We start from the raw sequence: 27,872 nt of genomic DNA, 5'->3' as shown, positions 1-27,872 counted from the left end.
TCTTTCTTTTAAAAATACAGCTGTTGTATAGATTTTTTTTTCTAAATATATAAAATCGTGATGCACATAAAGTTGCATGTATCTCACATATTGTGAAATTCTAATTTTAATCTGTAATCTACATTAAAATAAGACTTTACATTAATAGCTTATACGTTTAAATTTTTTCATAAAAAATAAGCATTAGTATCTTCTTTATTTTTCTATTAAAATTTCATTACTTTATCCGTCATTTTTATCCGTCTTATTAGTGATTTTTTTTACCAAAAGTATCGCGATTGTGCGCTTTTGCATTGTATTTTTATAAATATTCTATATTCTTTGGTAACTCAAATAATTAATAATTATATCCGAAGAACGATTGTTATACCGAGTTGCAGGAATAACAATCGCGTGTTTTTTTCTGAATATTTCCATTACTCAGGAACGAAAAAATGATAGAGAATACGTTAATCTCGCACGAATAAAAAGGAAAGAGATTACGGATGTCACGTGATATCCGCGTTGATAGCCATTCGTTTGCGAAGAAAAGGGATCCCGTGTCGGTAGAGAGAGCTTAAATTCGCTCGTGCAGTAGCTATTATCTCGCATTTGCAATTCGGATGAACCGGAACGCGACGTTAATGCTCGCACGGTGGACGATGGTCAGCATCTGGATGTCTGGGCGGGTTTTAACGCCATTAGGATCAACTGGAGGCAATTTGCTGGACGAGGGCCCACATGGCAGTTCTTGCGACGCGAGGACGTTTAATTAATTCCGAAGTGTCAAAACGCGGAGCACACTTCGTCTCGGAAACTGCATTTTCTCAGGTCTAATGTTCAATCCCCGCTATTACGATTACTCCTTTGATAAGAGTAATTAAAACCAGCTCTCTAGTGCTTTTAATCTTTTTAATTAAATATTCATTTTTCAAATGCACACATACCGCAATTATCTACAGTGCGAATAATTCCTTAGACGGAAATTCGTGATCAGAATTTATTGAATATTTGGAGATAAAATATAGTTATATTATGTCTTTAGTAAAAAAAGGTTATATAAATATTATTATAATAATTGTGTCATATCACGTAAGCGAATACATAGGAGTATGCTATTGACGACAATCTAAATCGGAGATATCAATGGTATTAATGTTCACAATGATTGGGTTAAGTCAATTCCTCTGTAATCTAGCATTCGAATATTATGTTCTATTTTCGCAAATTTTAATACGTTTTGTTTAAACATAACGTTAATTGATTTTTTATAACGCCTTATTAATCATTTGTCAATTATACATATAAACCCAGTTTATCGAGTATCATTATGAACAGATATTTCTACGATATATTTTAATAGAAATAATAAATATAATAGAAATAATAAAAATAATAGAAATAATAGAAATAATAGAAGTAATAGAAATAAAAGAAATAATAAAAATTATGGACTTGTCTGCGATACAGGATTTTATTTTCTATTCGCAGTTTATCATCATTAATCAAGATTGTATTAGACGTAATTGTATTAGATGTAATTACAGTAATGTCCTTCTCCTCATTTCCGCTTTCGTTGCCATTAGTACGATCGACTATGCGTAGCAAACAACTATCTAGATAAAAGATAGCGTGAATAAATCACGGCAAAGAAAATTTGCATCTCGGAGAGAACCTTGTGAATGCTGAGCAATAAAAACAGCGCGACATGATACGTGCAAAGAATCTATATGATAACTGATAAAAAAATGTAAGCTTTAAGCCTTCTTAATTCACAGATACATTTCGCAGAAAAAAGAGGCAACTCCCTCAGTCTCTTTAAAATAGTCTTGCTTATGTTTTTGCTTATGTTCGCGGAAGTTTGTCGAATATTATAAAGTTTTAGACGCTATAAATTATTACTTTTATTCGTATCAATATCGATCGATGAATATATATACAAAAAAAAAAAAAAAAAAAAATACACTGGAAAGAAACACTAAAGTATGCAAATCAAATATTTGCAAGTATTTCCTTTTTTTTTATAAAAATTTGATTCTTAATATTTTTTTTTATTCAAATTTCGAGAAATCCTATTAAAAAAATTAATCTCTTTTTTTATACACATACATTATATTTATATCGCGTATATTATATTTTTAAATTATTAAAATTTTTATAAATAAGAAAATCGATTTTCTTTTTTTTTTTTTTGTGATTGTTTTACTTCAAATGTTTGAATCATGTTACGTCAATGTTGGAAATTGAGAAGAGCTTTCATTTAAGGAAAAAAATTGTTTCGTGGCAAGTGGCGGCAGCGGAGCGAATTTCAGGGAAATGTATTTTTCACGCATACTCTTTTACATCGATGATTAATTGGGAACAGGTCGAAACAATGCTAGAACGTTTTTCGGTTGAGTGATTCGCGCATCGAATCTATAGTCAATCATCGGAACGGAAAACAAATTGCGTTACAGCGGCAACATGCGATGAGTGAGATACGTCAGTTTTCGGCGGATATATCATCGTGCAGCCTCATATTTCGGGGTAACTGATTCGATTTCCGGTAGAGGCTGACAAATCATCATTGGAAAAGCTAGTCGGATAATCAATTCAGAAATTGCATGTCTAATTACGGAAGAGTGGAGAAATCACAAGGGCCTCGCTTTTTTCACTCGTGTCCCTATGACCCATGATTTAATTAAGGTTTGCGGGACGTCGCGCTGAAATCGGAAAATGTCTCGACCTGACTGCCTCTGAACTTTGCGATCGATTAGACTAATATTGGAGAAATATAGGATTAATCGTCTAGATAGGCAAATCGTGTCTGGAAAGAATTTTTATTACGCTTTATATAATAAAATCGTCTAATATAATCGTGAATAAAAATTTGGATATTTCTGTCTATATTTTCTTTGAAATGCGCGAGCCACTTTCGGATTAATGCAGGTCGCACGCATATTTATCTGTGCGTTTTAAATTTTTGTACGAAATATGAAGAGAAAAAAATTTATTTTTGACATTTTTGTATAATTCCAGAAATAGATATATCTTAAATTTGTGTGAATTAGAATTCTCAGACTTTGCGGCGGTGGTTAAAAAAAAACAAAAAAAAAACGCGTGTGAGAGATTGTTCGATCATTTTCTTCTTGATGAACCAATAAAGCGCGAAGTATGTAGATTTGATTTAATGTATACATGAGTTTTTAATTATAATACGATGGTTTCAATGCAAAGACAGGATTATGCAATATTTATTCCAAGCGTGTCATTCACTATATTTATTCCTATCATTGATGGCATGAATATTCAGATTTAGATTTCATTGAGTTATGCATTGCTAATCATCTTGTCCTTGCGATGTTAATACTTCCATGACAAATCTTCAACGCCAACGCGAAAGCACGTCGTTTATCCTTACTAAATCTTCGAAACCAGTTACGTACGTAAATGCATTGCATAGATACATGATGCAATGATTATAATTTTGGTCGTATGGATCTGAATAAATCTTTTTAAATTCATTTACATAATTTATTCATAAATTCCACATTTTGATATTTCTTTACTGAAAAGCGCGAAATATCGAGTACATCTATTTTCTTGGAGTATCACGTCTTCTATCGACTTCATTATTTAAAATCGAATGAATAATGACTAGATTATTTTATGGAATGCAGCGCCAAGAGAAAAAGAGTAAAAGTTCTTCTTAGAACACGTGCTATGTTTGACAAGATTCCATAGACCCGATAATCACAGCAGGAACTCTGAAAACATGAAAAAATAAATGTCTTGGATTTGGCCTTGACATCGTAAAAATAACGGCCTTGATATCGTTCATATGAGCAAAGAATGTCGAGAATGTTATGTGTGCAAGGGGATTTTTATCGAAGGTTACGCTAATTGATACAAGTTACAATAGCTACAATGAAAAGTACCGAATTGAGAGCGAAAATTGTGTTGCGTGGAAATCTATGATATCAGCGCAAATTCTTGTGCCAATAATTAAAATTTTCAGATATTAATACGTATGAATGATTTATATTATAGAATATTGTTTCATTCGTCGCGGAAAATTATCAATATATCCGACAGTATTTTTCTCACGTAGCAACATTACGAAGCTGGGATATTATCTTTGCTACGTTCGTTTTTCCCTTTGAACAAATCTCTCCTGTATAAATAAACCTGGAAGGGTTAATGTTTATTTGAAAAAAAAATTGGATTTCTTGATATCCCCGAAAAAATTTATGAAATTCTTCCATACGCCACGCATTTGCAATTTATCTTATCGAAAGATTTCGAAACTGTATACATTTTGAAAAAGAACGCAATCTCAACTTGTTTAAGTATAAAGATAGATTTATCCTCAATCACGACGGCTTGCGTATCAAATTGCCTTTAAATAAATGTAAATGCGCTTGACCTGCTTTATCACTGATACCTAATATCGTCGCGTAGAATCCCGCGTTTGCTGCGATATCCTTGATATATCTGGATTTCTAGTTGCCTTTGCAAGTGACCTGATGTATGAGTAGATATTTCTGAACTACGTGACGTAATTTCGTAGGATTCGTCAGTATTGACCGAGTGTCAACTTCCGATGTTAATATCCGGTGGAGAAACGAACGAGATCTAATATTACGTGTTGAAATGCAAGGTTTCTTACGATGCAAACAGGAAATACCACGGATAGTGCGAAACTTGAATAATCAATATCGATGGCAGTGAAAAACCTCGAACGTGATGTTCTTAACTTGGAAGTGCAATAAAGAAAAGTGTCTCCTACAAAAGGGGGACTCAAGTTCTCAAAAGATTGCTGAAACGTATTACTCGCCAAAGATGACATCCGTAAAGAAATCTGTTTGATCTTTTTTTATTTGCAAACAAGAAACTAGAAATTATTAATAGAATTAAACAAGCTATCATTTCTGCACAAAAGGAGCTAGTTAACAATAACGCTTTGCAATCGGTTCCATTAAGTCCGTATACCTTATTCTGGATATATGTATACTGTTCATCCGACAAATAATGTATTATGTTTAGCGAAGCTATATTTAATGTATTTACTATTCAATAGCAATCGTTACGTAATGCTAAGAATCAGTGAATCATAAATATTGTATCTCTGATAATTTGCGATCGGGAATAAACGAATATTATAGAAATATGAGAAATATCTCATTTTCTTAATATATTTATACTATACACAATGGGGGAAGAGGGGAGCGGAATAATCGATTATATTCGATTTATTATTATTGGTTTCCACGATCTATAAAGAAATTTTTATATATATACAAATAGTATTACATCTGCGAAGCTGATCGAAAATTAATATTTTATATAAACTGAATATAAGCCAGCAAGAAAAAATAAAATTAATGTTTATACACAGTTTTACGGTTCAGAGAGTGCAAGCCACCATCGAAAGCAAATTATTCGATGTTGTTCAACTTGGAGTTTGATATATCTTCATTCATATACTGAGTCACAAATGCAAATGCCGACAATGCGAATAACCGTGCAAAACGCAGTTATAAAATTATGCAATGTTAATGAAAAATGATTGAATTCTCTTGTAACAATTTACGCAGCTCGAGAGATATTTGCGATTAAATATTTCTGTATTGTGATTTTTTTATTTATACACAAACGTGATGTAAAAGATGCAGCAATTATTAGTTTTCTCACATTGATAACGAATGTTTATTTATTACATTAGTTCAATAGTTGCCTGCGGTAAAAATAATTTCTTTATTACGGTAATATAAGCAATTAAATCGAAACGAGTTGCTATAATGTCGAGTTATTGGTCAGCCAAATTGGGAAATAAAAGTAAAAATATCTTTTGATCTCGTTCGAAAAAATGAATTGAATTGATTTTGTCTTTCTCATGTTTTTGTGCAGTTAATTCAAGCATTTGAAACAGATTTTTTTCTCCGAAATGTGTGTATTTGTTTCGCACGTGATTGCGAAAAAATGCTTAAATTTAAATAGTTTTTGTTAGATGACTGCTATGTTGCACGCCAAGCGCTTTGTGTTTGTAAAGCACAGCAATGCGAAATTTCTCGAAAGCGTGCTTTATCGCAACAAGCGCGCTGTTCACAAAGAGATTTAAACTTACATACACGTCATATATAGAGCAAAACGATCGCTTAAAATAACTGTTTGCCTATTAGCCGACTTCCGCAACTGCGTCATGTGTTTAAATAAAAAGCATGGCTCAAGAAAGACATATAACGAGAGAGAGAGAGAGAAAGAGAGAAAGAGAGAGAATTTGAAATTAAAGCTATTTCACAATTTAGGTCCTATATTCGTATTTTGAAATCATTACTCGTCTGAGAAGAATACTTTACTCTGTTTAAACTTTTTCGTGGTTTGAAGCTGAAGGAAGACGAAATAGACGGACTGCGCGAACAAGCTAGTAGGAAAAATATTTGCTCATCCTCGTGAATAAGGCACAAAAGAGCGAAGGTTTCTTTACGCGGAAATTGTTTTTTACATATTAAATTCATCGCTAAATTTAAGAACGGAAAATAAACGAGTATTTTTATAATTTTAAACATGCATCATAAGAAGTGCTAGATAAAAGTACACTTTATTGAGAAAAACCATTTCAGCTTAATTAAACGAATATGAAACGTGAGATTATAGTCATTCTAGAAAACATATAATTCAAAATACAATATAAATATAATTAACTTTTAGTTTAAAAAATAAAGTTTAATTAATTTCAGAAAAGAAGAATACAGACTGGGATAAACTTTTTATTTTGAATTAAACATCCGAAGTAGATGTATGTATGGTATATGTTTCAAGTTAGTACCTGAAATTAATATTAGTACCAAAAATAATAAGCATTGTATTTTTTGCGTCGAAGAATTGTATAATGCGAAGAGTATAAATTCTCTTATAATTACAACTATAACTTCGATTGTCCCCTCTCTCTTCTCCTTCAGACGCGCTTCGGTAAAGCTCTACGGCAAGTTATGAACAAAGTTGCATTTGCATATTACTGCAGCCGAAGGAACTTGGATGGACTTCAATCAACTTACGCATACTAAAACTGGCTACGTAAAACGGCAAAATAATATTACCATGACTTATATTAATTCAACTACGCGATTGTATTTCTCGCGAAATTATATGATATTAACAGTGACATAATACAGGGAATACTATTAACATGCAAGCCTAATTCCTTTATTGTGTTTACTAGAACATTATAAGCGCGCGTCATTTATTTTCTGTGTATGTGTATATAATTAATTACACATATTAACTCTATTTCTCCGTTTTTTCAAAATAAATTAAATAGAAATTACACACACACACTTAATATTTGAATTATCAAATGCGTCGCTCAATTATGACATACTTTTATTGATATAAAGTAATGCGCAGCGCAACATCGAGATAATCAATCAGCATCATCGTAGAAAAGAGGTAACAATACTCGCGAGTATCGATTTAACATACCTTTTTAAAAGTGGACATGTCAATGAGAGCTGCTCACGTCATATTATTAGAATATTATATGTGTGTTACATATAAAATATTATACATTTAGTTTTTATAAATAATAATAGACAAAAATGATTAAAAAATTGTGATATCTGTTGCAATATTGGAGTGTACGGATAAAGAGTTTTTTTTTTATATCTCGCGGGATGCTATCCAGAACTCTAAATAAAAAAAAAAAAAAAAAAAAAAAAAACGAAATTGCGAAAAAATTTTCAAACATTTTTTAAATATTTAAAACATTTAAAATTAATTTAAAATATATACTTATATATAAAATTTAATATTTTTGTGTATATATATATATATATATGTCATAGTATGTGAAATATTTCGGCAGTGAATTATCTATACTTATCTATAATATATTCATCTTGACGGCGCGGCTATCATTTACATATCACGGTATGTATTATATCTGCAGATAAATATATAGCTTATCTTCATTTGCAAAAATCTTTGTCTATTAAAAAAATTATATATATTTATATAAATTCTTTAATAATATTTTGAAATTATTTATAGTTGCAATTAAAAAGTGAAAAATAAGAACCCGGACACCGGAGATATTTTATCTCTATGCAAAATTTATTAGACTACAATATTATAAGCGCACGCTATTTATTTTGTATGTATGTGTGTAATAAAAGTGTGTAATAAAAAGCCAGAATTGCGAAAAAATTTACCTTTATAATATTTAAAATTAATTGAAAATATATATTTATATAGAAAATTTAATATTTTTGTATATATAATATATTTATATAATTTAATATTTTATATATATATTTTATAAAACATAAAATATTTCGACAGCGAATTAGGATAATACCTAACATGGTATCTGGCCTTGGCGGCGTAAACATCGGCGCGCGTAAACATTGTTTATGTATCACGGCCTTGTTATCATTTATATAAAGACATTTGAATAGAACTGTAGTGGGGCGAGACGCTCAAATTCCTTTCTTACGTCTTATCATTCGCGTGGCAATACTCGAGCAATAAAGTAGCAGTGCGTCGTCGGTGCCGTCATCGTGTCGCGGACGGCTTTCGCGTCTTCCGCGTCGCGTGTTAACACAGCATTGCCACGAATCGAACAATGGTTCATATGTGGCACGCGCATTTGTGCGTTGAACGCATATTAGTGCGTCGTCGTTGCCGTCATCGTGCCGTACGAGCAACGATGCTTCGCGTTGTCGCGATATCGCGTTTTCGCGTCGTCGCGTCTTCGCGTTGGACTTCTATCTCGTTTTCACGATTGTCATCGAGAATCATACTTTGTCGCCGACTAAATGGGATGTCTCTCAGCGTTGCAATCTTTAATATATTAATACCTATTAATATAATTAATTTTATATTAATATCAATTAATATTAATACTATATTAATATTATATATTATATAAATATTTATGTATTAATAAATTTAATATATTAATGTAGGCGCAACGTTAAAACGCCTCAGTATCGCGGCTAAGGTGAATGCCGGCCGCGTAGCAACGTATGTTCGTGCATAGTATAGATGCATGTTCGCGCGGTTAATCTTGAACTTCGGTTCGAGAATCGGCTGTTGAGGGCACGTTCTGCTCCGACGAACGGTTCGGCCCGAATCGGTTAGAGTTCGGTCGATTGTTTTGGAATCGTCGTTAATGGGTCCCTTCTCTTGTACCGTCTAACAGCACAATGTAGAAATACTAACATGTTTGGCATCTGAGGAGTCGGCTGTTCTAATTAGGTTCGATTTTCGCTCGCTAGAGAAGTTGATCTCCCGCTTTCGAAATGCTAGATTGTTAGCACGTAGAAGGTGGGTATCTTCATTCTCGACCCGTCTACCAGCCTTACGATAAACCCGGCTCGGTCTGTACGATAGAGACTTGGTGGTTCGTATGAAATCGTTCCTAACGAAGTTCTAGTCGGCCCTCGATGGGAGCAGGCGCGGGTCAAGAGTCGAGCGAACCCCATTCGCGTCGATTCCATCGATCGATTTCGTCTTCTTCCGCTTCCGCTTAACCTTTGCTCGAAGTAATCGGTGAATTCCCGACTTGTCGACTCGAAGTGTGATTCTCACGTGAAGCGGGGTTCGATCGTGCCGAAATTCGAAAGTGCGGGAGTGTCGTTCAAAGTATCGCGCGTATAAGTGCGGAAGTAATCTTTTAATAAAAGTGCGGGAATGCTGTTTAAAATATCGCGCGTGTGAATCAACCTGAGAGGAGGAGGAGGCCTAGGAGAGGCATCCTGCACCGGCGGAGCAACCCTAGGGTAAATATTTATTATTTCTGTATCAGTTAAAAATCTCGTACGCGCATTAATTCGATCTCTTTATTTGAATGAATTAAACAAGAGAAAATTTTAAAAACAGATTTTTACATATAGTCTATAAAAGTTTTTATGTAAAAAAAAATTTTTTTATAATTTATAAAACTGTTCCATATTTATATAGAGCTTTCTAGTATCGTACGCATCGGATATAAAATATTCCGCACAAAATATTAATTATATTTTGGATGCTGCTATAATTTGGGTTTTATATTTGTATGTTACAGACTACGTAGCCTCAAGACAACAACTCCGCTGTTGCGCATCAGTGCCGGTGAGTGATGAATTTAATTTTATTTTGAGGTAACGGATTCGTAGATATATTATAGATGCAAATGTAGATTGTAGATTGTAGAAAAATCCGTTGCCTCAAAATGGATGGGCTAGAATAGATTAAATGAAATAATTTTCGATAGATTTTGTCAATTAAAATATATTACAGGTACAATTTAAGATATAAATTAAAATTAAAATTTGAAAAGAATACAAAATATTTTCTTTAATTGATAAATTTTATTTAATTTGTTTAATGAAGAAGGCGCTACTAATTTTATTAATTGTATAAAATAGTAAAAACTTATTTTCATGTTGCACCGATTTTATCTTAATTTTTCATAGCCCATTCATGTTCTGATGACCCATTTGAATGTTCTAATTCTAATGAACCTGAAAACTATGCCGGGGGTAATGTATAGTATTTTCAAATGAAGCAAGTTTAATTGCTCTGACATGAGATCTATTAATGACGTCATATATTTCGTCTTGGGTTATCAGGGGTACTTGAATTATTATATAGATTAATCAATGGAATACTTTGAGTAATCATTTGATTGATTAATCGGAGCAAATCTTGTAACTCTTTTAAAAATAAAAAAGTGTTAAAAACGCGGAATGTACTTTATATTATTTATATTAATCAGATTCTCTCAAAATCATTTCTGGTCAAATATATATTCATGGTAAATTGAGTTTAATCGCTCTTAAAGCAATCAAACTTGCTTAATTCGAAAACGCTAATAGTTATCGGTAGGGTTATTCATGCCGAACAGATCGAAGGGAAGAAGTCAGACTGAGAGAGATACCGTAATTATTATATATTTATTATATTAACATTTTTAAATAAAATGGAAGCAAAAAAGACAGTAATCGAGAGAGAAAAAGAAAAAGAGGCTCCAAAATATTTTCATATCCCCTTCGGAACTTAGAAATATCTTGATACGTGATATGACATAGAAAAAATGAATTTTTGAGAAACAGAAGTCTATTGCACTATAATTTTCCTACAATTTTGTGTGTAATTTTTTATTTTTTAAAAGTTTTTAATCATTAGCAGCATTAATTAATTTTTTCACGTTCATATAATCGCCCGATACTGTCAGGTTTTCGCAAAATGTCATACAAAAAAATCGAGGTATCTTGCAATATTGAACAAAATTAAAAGTTTCTTTTATATCAAGGTTAAACAAAATTATATCGATAGTCTATTCTATTATAATTATTATATTTTCCTATAGTTTTAATCTGGTTCTTTCGAATTCGAAGGGGTTTTAATCATTAACAGCGTTAATTAATTTTTTCACATACACAAATATATTTATAAAATAATTAGGTATTGACTCTAGTTACCCGTTTTTACAAAATCAAATAAATTGAAATTATACACACGTACTTAATATTTGAAATGTCGAATGCGCGGTTCAGCCTCATCATAGCCTTTTAGTGATATGATATAAAGTAATGTACAGGGCAGTATCGAGATAACTAATTAGCATCGCGGAAAAAAGCAACAATACCTGCGAGTATCGATTTAATATGTCTTTTTTAAGAGTGGAAAAGCATATGATACACACACATATATTTATTTCTCGCACAATATATATATATATATATATATATCACCGAACGAAGACGCGAAGGAGAATTTTCATGCGCCGTTTTATCGATTGTTTATTGTTTATAGGAGATAATAAAATGATTTAAATTTGTGAATGAAATATGGAAAGCTTAACGACATAGAGTGGAGTTGACGGCAGTATAATAAACTGTGGCCGCTAATTATTAATTAACGAATGGTAAAGAGCTCTGATAATTGTAGTTTAAGCTTCATTACTGAAAATGTTTGAAAAATAATAAAATAAATAATAATAAATTTTATAAAGCTGAAAAAATATATAAAGCATTATGCTGTTACAGATTTGGTATAATATTTGTAAAATTTGGTGAGTAACATTTGTAAAATTAATTCCGTTTCTAAATGTTGCAGTTTTTTTTGCAGCTTTCTTAGAGATACATAGAAAAACGCAGTCTATTACATTGTTTTTAGTACTAATTTTTAGTTTTCATTAAATCGTAGCAAAATATTTTCTAATAGAAAACGCATTGAAGTGACAATGATCGGAAAATCGAATTATCGAAGTGATTCGTTTCTCCATCATCATCTCGCGCATCCGTCCTACTTTGACACATTCATCACGTCGAGGAATGCCAAATATTCCAGCCAGCTGATTCGAAATTACAATCTGTGAAATAAGTCTTGGCTAATTATCGCGTAAATATTTCTAATTTATTTCTTGTATAAATACTAATACAATTTATTTATAAGCTTATAAAGAAAATGAGATCTTGTCTTTGAGAACATATATGTGTTACAAAACATGTGATTTTTAATTACTGAGTAACTATGCGAGCGTATGAAAAAAATTGAAAATCAAAGTCAGTCTTGCATGTTAATTAATCTATCTACATCGATCCTTCTCAAAATTTCACGTGACATTCCTAACTCCTCTGACCCTATCGTGTCTCTATCGATGTTGCAAATATGTGTGACTATTACTATGCGAGACGAGGATAGCGGCTTCTATTCAGGGAAGATTAATTCGACGGTACAGCACATTTTCCAAGCGAATCCGGTCGAATATCGCTTATAAATCGTGTCGGCGAGTTCACGTACCAATTTTCATTCGATACGTTAGCCAGTCTCGGTTCGGTTTCGCATTCATTCCATAAATATATATATATATATATAAGTCGGTGAAACTTTTCGCCGACATCTTATCGTCGTTATACGTCTTATTCTCACGATATTTTCTAATTTTCTAAAATAGATTAATAAAAACTGGCATTTAAAATTATTTAAAAACGGTCTCACTTGTTTTATTATCTTATAGAAGAACTGTCTAATAGCTTTTGAAATGGACAAACTTAAAATATTATGCGTGTGTAATACAATTACAGATGTTAATATCGTTTAAATAAAACACAAGACAACAAACGGAATTTAATCATTATCACGACAAGTCTCGAGATTAAAGACTCAAGAAATTGATCAAGACGATAATAATATGCACCGCAGTAAATATGCGTTCGTTTTTTTTCGAAAGTCAGAAGCAAAAGCGAAAAGTTAATAAAAAGAGTTTGAATAATGTATTACGTATAAATTACCGTCGCCGGAGATACCTGATGATTTTTCCGATAAAACACAAGTATTTTAACTTGAACTTGCGATTGCAAAGCAGAAATTTAATTTGAGACAAGACAAATAAAAACGGGTTAATAATAGGAAGAGCATCTGCAGTTATTGCAATGAAATGAGACCGAAGTTGGGACCAAAACATCATAATTAATAAATTCATCTAATAATTATTTTTCTAGAGGTTTTTTATTTTCGCACTATTTATCTCGTGCTTGGCTCTTATTTTATAATATTCAGAGTCTTATTGATCTCGTTTATTAATTCGAGATAGTATAAAACTATTTTTATCACACATATAACACATCTTCTTCGCGTAAATTGTAAATACTAAATTATTTTGATCAATTGCAGTCAAACATATTTTAAAACATTGCATGCGATGAATATTGCGCGAGATCATTATTCGTATATTATTCGAAATGATGGTTCGGATAATTGTTTGTTTATCGTTTTATCGGGACTTAAAATATCGGCATAGTTCGATATAATGTATGTATAAATTCATTATCGGACGTTAAAATGAGACTTATCAGTGCAGCTCTAATAGACTTTTCATCGGCGTTGTTTATCCGATGCAGACACGTGTTGGGCATGCGAGCTGCCGAATGGGGTAAATCGTGAACGGGGTGTTCGCATTCGATGTTGCACACTTGCGTCACCACCATCACGGCGCCATGAAACACCCACGCACCCATCATCGCATTTCTCCTCCACCGCTATCGGATTGTTCTGTGCATAACGACGGCACATCGCGTATCGCAAATAATCGGCCGGTCGAAAATTAACGGCGCAATCGGGAGACTCGACCGCTAAATATAGAACCCACGCAATTACAGCAACCTCGTAATCCAATATCGAGTCGACAACATCTTCGAAAAACGTGTTTGCTCACACTGTGACTTGTTAGCCGTGCCAGAGGTAGAGCGAATGATTACTGCCTGACATGACTTGTATATTTGTTCAACGTGATGTGCGCTTTCAAATATCGTTCTAATTGCAGGAGATGCTGATACTTTTTGCATTTTAATATGAAGAAAACTCTCTTTTTGTTTATATACAAAAAATATTTTGCATTCATATATACACAATATATATATATATATATATCTTTATATTGTCTCATTTTTATTCTTTTTGTATGATTGATATAGTTTTCCTCTTAAATCACCGTATCTTAATTTTTTATTTAAATTTTATTTTTGTTTATTACGTAGAAAATTTTTTGAAAAACAAGTGTTGAATTTTTAATTTAATGAGTTTGTAGTTTTTTCCCATTTTATTGAGGAAATTTACATAAACGGAAATATTTTTATAAACTTTTGTAATATACGTATATCCACATGTATAAATATTAATGTTGCGGCGTACAATACGCAAATATTATACTGTACGCGCAAGCATTATTGATAGTGCTGAAAATGTTTTGATATACGCTACGTATGATGTGAACTCACTAATAATTAAGCATGCTATTAGTAAATTATTACACATTATTATCCATTGTTACAAGTCCATTATTAGAGTTTGCAAACATGCGCGTATCAAGCTAAAAGCTAACGCGTCTATAAAGATATTGATGAGCAGATGCATACAGTACAATGCGAGAGTTAAATAAACTGTTTAGATAAGAGAGCGGAATTCGAAGCAAATTGTTTTAGTAAGGGAAACGATCAGAGAATTAGCTCGATTTAATTAAATTGCAAGATAGACTTGCGTAACACGAAGAAACGGAGCAAACTTATCCATTCATTAAAATACTTGTATAAATGAATTTTCGTTAATGAGATTTCGCAGCCTTTGCTGTTCCATGATACTTATTTACGTGATGCACGCAATATTTTATGTCAACGCGGATCGCGTCCATATATTGACGGTACCTTGAGAGAGAAATTACTCAAGGACATATGTGAGAACATTGAACCTTACACGACCATACAGGATATCGATTCATTTCAAGGTACGCCTCTTGAATTTGCCGAGACACGTAAATTGTCCGTTTTACAACCCGTTCTTTGTTTGCGGAACGTGACGAGACTAAGAGCCCGAGCACAGACTTTTGCATAAGCGCATAACAATAAGCATAAGGAAATTAATTGGTCCATAAGCATATGCATAAGGAAATAGACCAATCAATTTCCTTTTTGTTTATGGTTATGCCCTTATGTCAAAGTCTGTACTCGGACCCTAATTGAGAACGAGGCTAACGTTGTACACGTGACAAGTTTATATTTTTGCATCTATTATTTCAATTGGATGCTCGATCCAATTTATGGTTTCGATGCATGAATAGGTAACGTAAACAACGATACCGACTTAACGACGTGTTCAACGATATAAAAAAAATTTGATTTTTTTAAACATACGCGTTGCATTTAATTCCGAAAATAAAAAGAGATCAATATTTGATGTACAAAAAATCAATCTCTTTCCTGGATAATAATTTACAAGGAATGTTAAAGAAAGTTAAAAATAAAAACTAACATTGTACATATACATATATATATATATATATATATATATATATATATATATATATATATACATGCAATTGTTAATATATTACATATGCATGAAATATGCGTATTATTATCTTAGATTATTCGAAAAGAACAAAAATAAACCGTTTATTAATTAATTGACAATTGACAAATGCATTGAATTATCAATGCATTCTGCATTTTCTGATGAAACGATTCTCTATTTATTTATTTTCCACGGTGAATGTACTCCATTCGAAAATCTGTTTCCACCCATGTTGGCAATGCGCCATCGTGGCATCCATGAATGAACACAGCAAACCACGAATGTTTCAGGTTTAACAAATTGGCTTGTTCTCATGTGAAACTCACACACTTTTATGTTAAAACTAAAAAGCCTGTAAAGTTCTCTTCACAAAAGAGAAACGGGTATTTTGATAACTTTGACGCTGCAGTACTTGCATATAATGTTTGTTGATATTTTAAACGCTGGTAAACGAAGAGTTATTGCGACTCCAATTATGTTTTCTGATTGACAAAAATGAGATAATATAATAAAATGATAAAGGCAAAATTATTAAATCCGATATTATTTCTTATCTTCTTATCTTCTTCGATTCACATAAAATTAATCAAATGTATTATTTAATTGTATACAAATATTATATAAACTAGGGATTTTTTCTTTTCCTTTCTCTCATCGCGGCATCGTTTACTCAATGTTTCTGCTAAGTATCATTTAGCATTGACATTCTTTACTTAAGTGACAGCAACTCTTTAATGACATTTGCTACAATGGTAAAGCTGATCGTAGAAAGAAATTGTATTAGCAAATTATTATAAAAACCTTGCTAATCTTTTTGGTGTATCTATAAAATATCTCCATTATTTAACATTGTAGACATTTCATCAATAAAAAATGAATCTAAAAACGCAAAGATTTAAATTATTTATTTAAATAGCTTTGTTACAATTAATTTTAAGTTTAATAAAATTTCTGAAAATATTTATTTTTTATTTAGTTTTTTACAATATACGATGATTTAATATTCTCAATTTTTACATATAATTTAACATAATAATAATAGTAATAATTTTATGGAAAATTTTTCTTATTTTCTATCGCATGTATTTAAAAAAGTGTTCATAATTTTAAAGCTAAGAACTTACCGTGAGATTATTTGTTTTGCTTTTTTACTGCATAAGAATAGCTGAGAACAATTGTTAATTCATGTCGGGAAGAATATACGATCACCGCTAGAAAACTAAACGTCGCTTAAAACTTAACGACTCTTTTGTCTTTTCCTTAAATCTTAATTTTATTACCGAGATATTTTTAACATTAAAAATATCAAGAAATTAAAATAGATTACAGTCACATATATTTTTCTCGTAAAAAATAATTGATTTGAAATTTATAAAAAGAAATTTATTATTACAGTGTCAAAGTTGGATATCAGATATCCACATTCAATCTAAAAATCATCCAATCATTGTCATCATTTTCTTTCGCCAGAACAAAAAGTTGCACGTTATAGCACGTGGAGACAAAGTGACGCCCCGCGTCGTGGCGCCGTGCGTCTCGTCGCGTCGCGTCTCCGGCCTTGAACCCGTTGCTCTCATAAGCTTCCTCTCTTTCCTTCTTAAACGCTTCCTAGATTTCCCAGAAGGCCACGGTCGCTGACGCTCTTTTTCACTTGGATTGTCCATTTACTAGAGCATTTGGCGAAATATAGCGCTCTGTTCAGTCTCTCCTTAGTAACACCTTTCAAAAAGAATGCGTAGAGTATATCTTATCATCTATCTTTTTTTCTCTCACCATCATTCATCTGTAAATTATTACAACGCAGTTTGCATGTTGCGTGAGTCGATGTTACCCAACGGACCCTGTTTTAATAGATACCCCGGAGCTGATAAAATCAAATTCATAATTCATTTACGGAGTTTCGATCGATGGTGCGTGTATATAGTTAAAGCTTGCTAGATGATGCGATGTTGCCTTTATATGTTTGATACAGAGAATACCCAAAAACCATCAGATATTCTCGTAATAGCAGATTAGTTTGAATTTATAACAAGCAATTTGAATTTGTTCTTAAAGAAAATTCTGTTATAGAGATATCAAGAATAGTTGAATAATATTGAAAAAAGAACTCTCCAAAAATTCTGTTATTAAAAGGACATTCGATACTTTTGGAATACCTTATATAATTGAATATTATTTTATATATTCATTAATTATATTCATTAATTATAATTTTTGATTTCATAAAGCTTTTTAATATCTTTATTAATTATAAATAATAATGTAATTATCTATTATTTACGTTATATTATCAGTGCATCAGTGTTGAAGTTACGACTAAATATGAAATTGCGGAAATTGTAAATAGGAATGCGATTATATTCATGTAAGTCATTACATCCATGAAGGTGTAATATATCTGCTCTAAAATGATTTTTAATCTGATGACTATATTATATATTATCCGTGCCTTCGAAAAGCTTGAAACTTAGTTACGCTTTGCGCTAATGCATCTCGTAATAACGATCACTCATGGTGCAATATTATTCATCCACGTGTAACGTTTAATATTATTTCTAGCACGCTATGTTTTTAACATTCCAAAAGATATTCAGAAGGAGTGATAGAGAAGATAGCGAAATAGATGCACTTGATACGCGTTCGATATTCTTGCCGTGATTCGTAGAAACGAATGTGCAAATAGTTGAAAATATGTCTGTATGATACACTTGACCCTGCACTGGAATGCTTGTTCGCGGTTGCCAAGGTCGCAATAAATTTTTAATCTGCAACAAGTGTATCGATAAACGATTGGCCTTTTAAACAAGCAAGCGCGCATACGGAAGTGCATAAAATACACTCTCCCTCTTATGCATACGGGAATTTTAATGATTCATAAAATATATCTCACACGTTCGTAGTTATCAAAAATTTTTAAGTGACTTTGTCTTCTCAGAAAAATTTAATCATTGTTTTAGTGTTTTAATAATTTTTATATTTCATTAATGTACATACTCTAAAGAATTTTCTCTGGTTTGGTTAGATAAGAAATTGTCAGAGTATAAAGAAGGTAGGACTTTATATATAAAAGTATAGATGTAATGAAAGAATTAATTAAGCGCATTAAGGATAGCAGTGTTGAAAGCTTTCTAAACCGCAAAATAGAATCTTTTTGATGTATTTATAATGAGTAATAATCGCATTATTCTTCTTCTTACTCGGTAGTGCTACTGCCGGAACAATTTAACTATCGTTCTACTGAAAGTTGCCTTATAATTAATTTTACATTTCAATTTTATTATAATTAACTAATACGATATATATATTAATATATATGTATGTCAGGGATATAAATAGTAAAATATTTTACTATATAAATTAGTAAGAGAAGAACCACGCTATTCTGCTATTACGTTTACTAAAAGTTATTTAGTGACTGTCATTAATTGAGTGCTCTTTGTGTGCCTATGTGAATTAATTGTTATCTATTATAAACTATCAGGAGATTAAGAAATCATGATCAATTTAATTATATAAGTGATATCAAGCGACTATATAATTTTCTACGATTCAATAAAATTCAATCATAAATATCATAAATATTTATAATCAGTTTTATTAATTTAATAATAATTAATATATTTATATAGGTAAAAACGGTTAAAATAATTATTATTTGACGATTTTCGAACACACAAACATAAAAATAATTTTCCTTGCAATAAGTTTTTTAATTAAGTTTGAGTTGACATTAATATAGTGATCTTCTGCTTCTTCATTTCAATATTCTTTTACTCCAGTTTGAAGTTTAACACGGCAATAATGACAAAAATATGGGGAAGGTATACAAATATCTGAGTGCTTATCTGGTTTCGAAATTTATTGATCTTCGTTTGCTTCCCATCCATTCTTCGTTCATCGTTCTACACGAGATAATCAAACAATTTCATATACACGATTTTTCCATACTTTTCGAGAGACGAGATTACGAGCATCATTTGTGACATGAAGATTATCTACATATATAAGTACAAATATTTTCCGCGAACACGACAATTGCATAACCATTTTGCAATTTTATTTTACAAGAAAAATCTCCGCTCTCGACTGTTCAGTCGCGGAGTGAAAATGTTATTCCGGTGAACGATTTCTATTTATTGTCTCGTATCGACGTATCCAGATACTTTAGGATCGAATGCCAAGTGTGTTTGCTGCACGCTGTGAAGAATTGAGAAAGATACGTTGCAATTTATTTACCTATTTCTTTCCTACGCTATTCTCTTTTCGATCCGTGCCACGAACTCGGAAATTACTTCTTCGGGACAGCTGGATACATCGTGGACAATGCGACTGACGTGAAGATGATCCTCTTTCGCATAAATTTTATTATTCGGACGATACGTTTGTTTAACGACAATATTTTTAAAAGGATGTTTGCGATCGCCGTCAGCTGTTGCCCATCAAGAAACGGCACGTGGCCAGCGAAACTCCATTTAGCAAGAATTATTCAACAGAGGCATGAACTTTCATATCGCATGATATCTGTACGTGAATAATTTGGAAACGATCCTCATAGCGTTTTTAATTCTGAACTCGAGTTTATGAGACGGTTTAAGTATCTGACGAAGGAGAAAACCACTCTCAAGTCTGTCGACTATTATTCGGGAATAATCGTGGGGATCGTGGTATACGATTCCAATTCCTATCAATATTGCGTGAAAAAAATTATGCATATTATTTTATGAGAAGACCTAAACAAAAAGACCTAAACATATAGGACGCGTTCCACTTAACGACCGCGACACTCGCGGTATCATTTTATCCTTGTTGTTCACCGAAAGTTAAACAAAGACAGATGGTGTATGCGAGCGTTGCGGTCGTTAAGTGGAACGCGCCCATAGTTTGTATGGAAAGAAAATGGATTGAGATTGTCAGATAAGTTGAAAAGTAGTTATTCTCTCTCTCTCTTTCTAAACAAAATTTAAAAGAATTAATATCTATTTAATTGTCTTGATCTTTTTATGCCATATGCATCTTTTCTTGTTCCGTTTTCTCTTTTCTTTAATTAATATGGATTAATTAGAATTCTATATTTATAGTGACGTATTACATATTTTACACGAGAGGGGACATTCTTACAGTTTGCCCTTTAAACGCATTACGGTATCGTCAATCAGGATTGCTCTACAAATGGGTCAAGTGTTACGTGATCGACGAGAACAAACAGATCGCTACTTCTGAGAATGCACAGGGTGATATGACCATAGAGAGAGAAAGAGAGAGACATCTTTGCGATCTACAATTTCAAATTTTTCTTCAGACAGTCTCTTCTCTTGGCCTAATTATGATTAGTTTTAAAAAAACTAACAAATTATGATTAGTTTAAAATCTTCAAAAGAGAAAAGAAAAAGAAAGAGAAAAACAGTATTGGCATTAAAAAAAAATTTAAAAATTTCATATATAGATAATTAATGGCATTTTTTAGTTTTACGGTTACGTATTGCCCTTTAAAGATCAACTGGGCCTTTATGTCAAGCATGCTATTCACACATCTTTCCTTCTTCTCTCTCTCTCTCTCTCTCTTTCTCTCTCTCTCTCTCTAAGTTATTTTATTATATGTAGCCATGAAATCTCATCAAAATCATATGTTATTAAGTGAGATCATAATTAAATATATACTCTCGGTGCAAAGTCATTTGAAATATTTTTTGTATTAACTGTTTATTATTGATTATATTTTATATCTAATTCAGAATGCAAAAGATAGAAATTGGAATATTAAATTCAATTTGAGTGTGATATTACAAACGTAATGTGTGTGTGACGTATGAAATTTTCCTATTTTAGCGATACATTGTGCGGATACTGTATATGAGACGCCGACACCCTGAAGCATGTCTCATTGAGCTTTATGTTCACTCCTACGGCCAGCTAGAAGCTGTATTACGAATTTGTTAAATGAAAAGGGAATATTGCAATGCCCAGTTTTGACTGTATAAACTAAAATTATAGCTCTTGTCTTGTATATAATAATCCTTTGCTGTAAAGCTCTTGTTTAATGTTACGCTCTAAGGGTCCCCATTCACATTCTCTATTTATTCTACAATAACGTAACTTTGCTATTTTGTTTGACGAAAATTTACTTTTATTGAAAGTTTGCTTTTATTGAAAGTTTACTTTATAATAAAGTAACAAGATTCTTCGCTTCCATTTAATTTTATTTCTTTAATAATTATATTTAATAATAGCAGTGTTACATATATTCGATACATTTTTTCGAGATAAAAATAAAAGAAAAAAGAATATTTAAGAAATGTATGAAATTTTTCTTTCGAAAATTTAAAGCATTCATAGGAGCGTCATTTAATCCAGTTAGTGACGCGACTACTACAACATAAGATCCTCTCATCGCAGAAAAATGTATTCAATTTTAATCACAATTTTATTTTAACGAAGGAGAGAGAGAGAGAGAGAGAGAGAGAGAGAGAAATCTTTAATATTAACATACTACTTATAACTTTTTCGAATTTCAATGTAAAACCTTCAGCTTTTTTCACAAAATTAAATAAATTTTTGCTTCGAGAGAAAAGACTCGAGTTTATGGATTGATTATGCTTATCTATCTCGTCTAATTTATAAATTGTAAAAAAAGCTTATCAATTTGCAATATTTAATTTGATAATATAAAACAATCAGGCACACAGGTAATGTTGATAGCAATATTGCATAAATCATCTCAGCACTATAGCTGTTCTATACTTATTTATCGCATATATAGCTCTAAATTGTCTCAAGTGTACATACATGTGATTGTCACGCATTAAAGGTTATCTGCAATTTCGAATGTGTTCCAAAAATTGCATTCCGAAATTAAATGGAAGTGCAGCAGATAAAAGATTAGTAGAATCATGAATATTTCCTTTTGGCTACCTTACATCTGATTATATGTCTTTATGGTAGTCTTGAAATAGAAGTATCGTTTATCACGATTAACGTGCCGTCATTCATGTAATTATTGTCTAAAAGGAAAATAATTCCATATCCGTGTAGGATGCTCGCTATTTGCATGTTAAAAATGGCACCATTAACGTAATTTGTTATTAGGCGAAGTTATTCGAGCAAAATATTGCGTGCACCTAACGATCTCCTGTGGATAGCGTTTGATGAAATCTTTTTTTTCAAGGTATTTTGTACCTGTATTATGAATCGCGTCGTCGCGATAAAGAAAAGTGAATAATAATGAATTAATCAAACCGTAAATGTAATGAGTTTGTCTTATATTCGGGATATATGTATTCTTAATCCCCGTACAATTCGCGCTTGCTATCAGACAAAAGCTGTCTTTTCAGGGATATCAGGTTGTCAGGTGGGCGATGGAAAATAAATGATATCGAGAAAAGCGACGAAATCGTAAAAAGAGATGCAAAAAAAGAAAAAAACATAGATAAAGGGATTACCTTTTCTTTTCTGCGCTTGCCGCATCGATTTCTGGCACGTCACGTCGCGCGGAAGTAGTTTCTTATTTTACTTATTTATCTATATTTGTGCGCGAGTGATCCGAGAAATCATCTATTTTATACAGTTGTAAGCCGGCGTTGGGGAAATCTGCGTTATCACGGAGAACTTTTCGTTTCTAGCAATTCTCGGGCCATATCGTGACTCGCAAACTAATAGCTATTGGTTTCGTTTCATTAGGATCGTTCTTTTCACCACAGTGTAATCTAGAAGCAGTAGAAAGATCAAATCAATCTTCACCGTTCATCGAACATTTAATCGCAAGTAATTTCAGTGAATTTTCTCCATGGAAATTTGCTGTCGTCTGTAGTGATTAATAGCAAAATCTAAAACAATAAATTTTGTTTACAAAAAAATTTTATGTGTGTACGTAAAAGATCACATCAAAATATTTTCATATGTATAGCTTTTAGCATCTAATTTTCAGAATGATTGAGCTTAATAAATTGCGAGGTATTTTAATATAATTTAATGGTTTGAATAAACAAGATTGATGATAAAGGTGGGTACACAAGATCGCCTGCAATAATTCCGATTTATAATTCGATCATCTCGCGACCAGAGTTTTCGAGAAGAGCACTGGCATGACATTATCCTACATCGATCGACGCGGCTAATGACACAGAGCCTATACATATAGCAAGTATATATGTATATTGTCTCTCTCTCTCTCAGGTAATTACTCACGATTAATTTGCAACTAATCGTATAATTGACATTGGCGGCAATCCGTGGCTTAATTTTCGAGTTTCTGCGACAGCGTGCCGCAGTAATTATTGTGCTCCAGCTTATTATTAAATTGTATCGATTAATAAATTTAATGTAGCAATTAATTTCTAATGCTACGTGCTATTGTGGTGTTTGATACAATCGAAATTGTGCGACGACGCGGATACGTACTTGCGTGTATTCATTGTCAAACATATAATAATTATATTTATCGATTCTTCGGATAACTAATGCATTAAACTGTGTTTATATAAATTTTTAATTCGTGTTGTTTAAACTTTGATGTTTAATTAAAAGTGGAAAAAATCACGACTGAATAATATTATCACAATTCGCAGATGCAATTTTTGCGTCGCGACTCTTAATCAATGACGTTGCAGTGATATCAGTGTTTCCTTTTTTTTTTTTTTTCATTCTGCTGGAGTATCGGCGGTTCTGATCTCGCTCGCTTCGACGGTCTAAAATAGTCCATCGACAATGCCGTCGGTGCGAGCTTAAGGATAGAACAAACAGAATAGCGTATATGTGAATAACGAACAATTGTCTCGCCCACGTTATTCGACCATCAGAAATTTGTATACTTTATTTCGCGCCATCTCGTCGTTTGCCATCGACGCATCGCGTACAATTTTGCTTGCTTCGTTGCGACACGTAATTCTGAAGAGACGTGACTCTCATGTATAAACGCAGATCTACAAATCTCTTTATGAATCCCATACGTATTTGTCTTGATTCATGTGTGAATCCGACGAATCAGTGGACGTCACGATGGAATTTTGAAAAACCATCGAAAGTTTAATATTGGGAAGATGGGAGATCTTCGCGTAGAATTAAAAAACGCAATTACGCTAAATGAGTATTTACATACTTAAATCTTTTTCTTCTTCTCCTTCTTCCTCTTTTCCGATGGTTCGGTAAATAGATTTTACTTAACGCATTTAATTATATTTAGAATTGATAAATTGTATTTTAAAGTTGAGGGAGCCGATGTTTATAAATATTGTTATTCGAAAAAAAATATTTAAGGGGATTGTTATATGATTATCTATTATAGCAATATAAATGATTTAATAAAAAAAGATTTTATATCGTATCATATTTTCTGTCTGCGCAAGAACTTTATCTTCATTATTAAACGTCGTAAAATTAGGCAATAAAATCTCACGCGAGTTACGCGTATTCCAGTTTATATCTTTGTATCTCGCATTTGTGCTTCGCGATAATGGAAATTACTATCTACCATATTTGTTACATGCAAGGATAATTGATTATGTGGATAAAGCTTGTGTCGTTTGATTTTTTTTTAAATTAAAATTCCTTGCGTGACATAAAAATAAGATTAATGATTCAAATTTCTAGCTTTAATATACGGTAATTTAATATATAATATTTATTTATATTTGTTATATTGTTCGTGTTATCGTAGAAAAAAATATTTATGGAGATTGTTATATTATTATCTATTATAGCAATATAAATAATTGAATAGAGAAAAAGATTTTATACCGTATCATATTTTCTGTCTGTACAAGAACTTTATCTTCATTATTAATTTGAACGTGTTTGCAATATTTGCAGGTATTTTTCTATATTACAATAATTTGTATAAAATAATACGATATTTTTAGAAGGTATAAAAATACGCATTTCAAGCTTTTTCACTATTTCAATCGTAGATCTTTATTGTCGTTATCGATTATCAAACTGTGCGTGGGCATGACAAAATATTAGCGGCATTAGTCACCTTCGTTCGGAATAGCAAATTGACTGTTCGACCAGACCCCAAATTACTTTCCTCATCGTTTCTTGTCCTCATATTTCATTCCTCCGTTGATGATCCGTCTTACCACGATGCCGATCGAGTATACTTTTTGCGTGGCAAGAGACATTTGCAAAATTTGTGTCAGCGCCAAATCCGCACGCAATAAGTCATGGATACATTTTTTTTTTGACTCTTTATTTACAAGTATAAAGTGTCTCGGGTTCACTGCATTAATTGATAATACGCGATATAATATCAATTCAATTCGAGAGTTATCTAATTAGTATTAATTATATACGACATTCGCAATTTATCGATGACATCCTTTCCGATCATGAATCATTAATCTCGTTGCATTTGATATCGGTATCTGAAGCCTCTATTCATGCATCGGGAACGGGAATCGTTGAATTTGCATAGGTCAGTTTCATAGATGCTCGAATACAATACGATGATGCTAATAAGCATTATGCGTTTCGCATGATAAACATACTACATGTGACTGCAAAATTTATGCTTGTTGACAATACAACAGTACGAATGTTTGCTTATTGCGAATGTATCGATTCAGGGTCAGGATTTTCGGAAACTAATTACAGGTACAAAGGATTAAGATATAAAATTGCGGTGTGTGTTGACTCGAAGAATGAAGATTTATATATTAAAAATAGATGCATTTTTAATGATAGTTAATTAATTTAACGGGGCAGGCAACGCGGTGTTGGAAACTCGTTTAACACGCCCGTGTCCTTGATCGTCTCGCGAGGATAATTCTCTGGCGATTATTTTCAGATCCTTGACAGCCGTCGCAAATAAGTTTTTGCATTGTCACAGCCGATAACGAGCTACGTAAATGAATCGTGTCACGGGACTTTGAGTTTAACTGCAAGGTGAAATGTAAGTCACGATCATGGAAAAAACAATTTACAGTGCGGCATGCTTCGCGAAACTGAGAAGATACAGTGCTCGATTCTTTTGATGAGAATTATTTTAGAGTAATTTTTAAATTATATAAATCATTTCGAGGATTTAAAATATATTGGCATTAAATAATATGAATTTACGGTATAAAATTCAGAATTTTAAAAACTTTTTGTCCTATATTTTTTTTTCGCGTATATAACATTAGTTGCCCCATCTCAGAATGTATGATTATTAACTCTTAAACATGCATCTCATAATTTAACGTTTAATCTTAAAAACTGTAGTTTAGCGAAATTTCCATTTTCAATCGGCTCTTTCATTATTTCCGAATTCACTTTCTACATTTAAAATTTATTTCAAAGAAATTTTTGATCTGTCAGAATATACATTGTATATAAAAAATCATTAAATATTAAAAATATTATTATATACTTAAAATATTACAATATATATACATATATTTTTTAAAATACAATATAATTAAATTACAAATATAAAATATATATATTTTTTAGATATTTTTTTAAATAAAATGTTAAAGTTTTGCGAAAAATGTGAAAATTTCGATCGAGTTTAAAATCTGAGATTTGTGATATATCAAAAGAAATCTTAAACAATCAGTGAGGCAAGATTGACTTTAGAGAGTGATGTTCTGGAACGCGAATTCGCCGGATTTGCCGCGCCCGCATGACGATTTTGATATCGTCTATATGGCGTTCTGTACACAAACGTCGGTGAAATGTAGTTCAGGGGTGAAGTCATACGGCGTGGTCGAGACACAAAGAGAGATAACAGCGACGCCGCTCTTGAGATAGGTTCTGTTAGTACTGAAATTTTATATCGAGCGCCGCTTGGGCAGTAAGGTCGTGTTTCCAGAATGCTCGGAGTGTAAAAAAGAATGGTATAAGTCATAATTTCAGTTGCAGAGGGACATCGCACACACTTATTTGAGAAAAACTACCCCTAACAAAAAGTAAATAAAAAATAGCGTTAAAATATCACATAATGCGTTCTGGTTTACGTTGTTGATCTACTCTAGTAAAGAAGTCGCGTATGTGTGTTTGATACTTGTTTCAAGTATGATTATTTTGCTTGCATGCTCCATTTTTGGATCTTATCGAGAACTTTTACAATTTATTTTGCGTAAAATGCGAGAAATGGCAACAATAGT

General features: G+C 32.0%; 1 protein-coding gene across 4 annotated transcripts in view; it reads right to left on the bottom strand.

The window, feature by feature from the left end:
- The window catches only part of LOC138935898 (uncharacterized), a 62,049-nt gene that overhangs the window by 12,869 nt on the left and 21,308 nt on the right, over positions 1–27,872 (bottom strand). The gene's annotated exons all lie outside the window — the stretch shown is intronic.

This window comes from Polyergus mexicanus, unplaced genomic scaffold (genome assembly GCF_030449975.1).
Source record: "Polyergus mexicanus isolate NDT 795.1 unplaced genomic scaffold, iyPolMexi1.0 SCAF_8, whole genome shotgun sequence".
NCBI classification, from domain to species: Eukaryota; Metazoa; Arthropoda; class Insecta; order Hymenoptera; family Formicidae; genus Polyergus; species Polyergus mexicanus.
This window is presented reverse-complemented; position numbering and strand designations above follow the sequence as displayed.